Here is a 2,277-nt window from a genome sequence, read left to right on the forward strand (position 1 = left end):
TCAGCGGGTTGGCAAAAGCCGGCTCCACCCCACCCAACGTTTCCCCGGCGACACGCAGGTGTTTTTTTTAAAGTCGCAAATGAGTCTTTAAAGAACATAGCGGAACAAGCCTCGTTATGCTCTAAAAAGCCACTCTGCGCACGCTCCAGGAAAGCTCGAGCCTTCCGCTCCTGCAGCTCCCTGAGCTGCGCCTTCAGGGCAGTGGATCTCTCCCAGTCGACCGACCCGCCGAGGTTGCCTGCCTCGTACTCGAGCTCGAGCAACCTTTGGATACGATCCACCTCCCTCCTTTCCTCCCTTTTTCTCCTCTTACAATATCCTATAATAAAGACCCTAATCCTTACCTTGACTAAGTCCCACCACTCTAACACCCCCTCGCACATGGACCGGAGGCCATCAAGCCCCGAAACACACCAATAAAGGCATTAACGAAAGTTTGCTCATCCAGCACATCCCGATCTAATTTCCAGTACCCCCTACCGAAGAGGCAGACTGGAGAACTCACCTGCAGGAGCACCCCGTCGTGATCTGAAAAGAAGACAGGCAACAGCCGACCAGACAACTAACCCAAAGACCTAGATAGAGAAATATAGTCAAGCCTCCGCTGAACTCCCAGTGGGACCAGCCATTGTCGGAGTAGTGTGCAGGCCTCCATCAACCAGACCATGGCAAGCCATTAGCCCGGTGATGGAGCCTGTACTGCTATCCCCTCCTACCCCTAAATCTATATTAAAATCCCCTCCTATCACCAACTGCCTATTTGTGGCACACAGGGGCGTCAGACAGTGCACCATCTCCCTTCTGTCTGCTGCCACCTGTGGCCCATACACCACCACTAACCTATAACTACTATCCCTAAAAGTGATATCCACCCCCAAAACCCTCCCCTGCATAACAACAAAAGTATCCTCAACCTCCCTATGCCCACACAAAATCCCTAACCCCAAAAAGAGTGAACCCCCCCTATACCCCAAACTGATTCCCCCTGATCCCACTCCCTCTCAAACCTCACAACATTCCCTTAGGTGAACCTCCTGTAAAAAAACAAGTCAAACCCCACACCCTCTAAATAACTAAAAACCGCCCTTCTTTTTACCCTATCCCTCAACCCCCTTACATTTACACTAACAGAAGTGATTGTATCCATAAGTATCCTAACTCCCCAAAAACAAAACAGGAGGCTCCATCTCCTCCGACAGGGATGCAAAGATGCTCCCCTCGTTTGACGAATACAGGTCCTCTTCAGAAAAGGCCACCTGCTCGCCACCCACTAGGCTCTCCATGTTTTCCCCTTCCCCCAGGTCCTCTGCCCATGACGGCGGGATTGGGTTTGGGACGCAGGCTTGCGGTTTCAGAGAACCCCTGCAGCCCCTCTTCCCCCAGGGCCATAGACAGAGTGGAGATCGTACTGTCAATATCCTCTAGGGGCACAGGGACAGATGAGTCGTGCAAACACAGGGGGCACCTCACTGTCTTCCCCCCCATCGCTCGCTTGCCCGCCCCCTCCCCTAAGCCCCCCACCTCCCCCAAGACCCCCACCTCCCTTGTTCCTGTTCCCAAGAGAGCTAAGGTAACTGAGCTAAATGTCTACCGCCCTGAAGCACTCACTTTCTTCATCATGAAGTGCTTTGAGAGACAAGTCAAGGACCATATCACCTCCACCCACTCCAATTTGCTTACCGCCCCAATAGTTCCAGACGACACAATTGGCATCACACTGCCCAAGCCCAATGGGGTGTTGTTTTTTAGAGGGCAATTTTCCTTTTTCCCAATATTTATTACCGTATCAAGAATTGAATGTAGGTAACCAGTACAGTAGGTACACACCAGTACGATCCACCAACCAAATCCTAAAGACAGTCCACGTTAATTCATGACACTGGTAAAACATAGGGTGACTTGGTGAGGTATCAGTAGCTTCATTAGGCTACATTTAGGCCAGAATCACTCACCACACCCAATGATGACATGCTACATTTTCACTTTGACTGTATGATCTTGAGTCCTATTTGTCTTTTTTCCATTTTCTCCTTCCAACAGAAATGTTATTAGCCCCATTTTGTCAGCTTTCCCTCAAATCAACACCTTTCTCGATATACAAACGGAAGGAAGTGGTCATAATGAATCTTTCTCTGTGATTCAAGTGTTGACAACTTTGTGGAATTTCTTGGTCATTTTAATAAGTGCCTATGTGATAATATTAAAAAAACATTTAGCAAGCTAACTAGTGAAACTGATCGCGAGCCATCTGGTGACCATTTAGGCAAATTTCACTCA

This window comes from Oncorhynchus tshawytscha, linkage group LG19 (genome assembly GCF_018296145.1).
Source record: "Oncorhynchus tshawytscha isolate Ot180627B linkage group LG19, Otsh_v2.0, whole genome shotgun sequence".
Classification (NCBI taxonomy): Eukaryota; Metazoa; Chordata; class Actinopteri; order Salmoniformes; family Salmonidae; genus Oncorhynchus; species Oncorhynchus tshawytscha.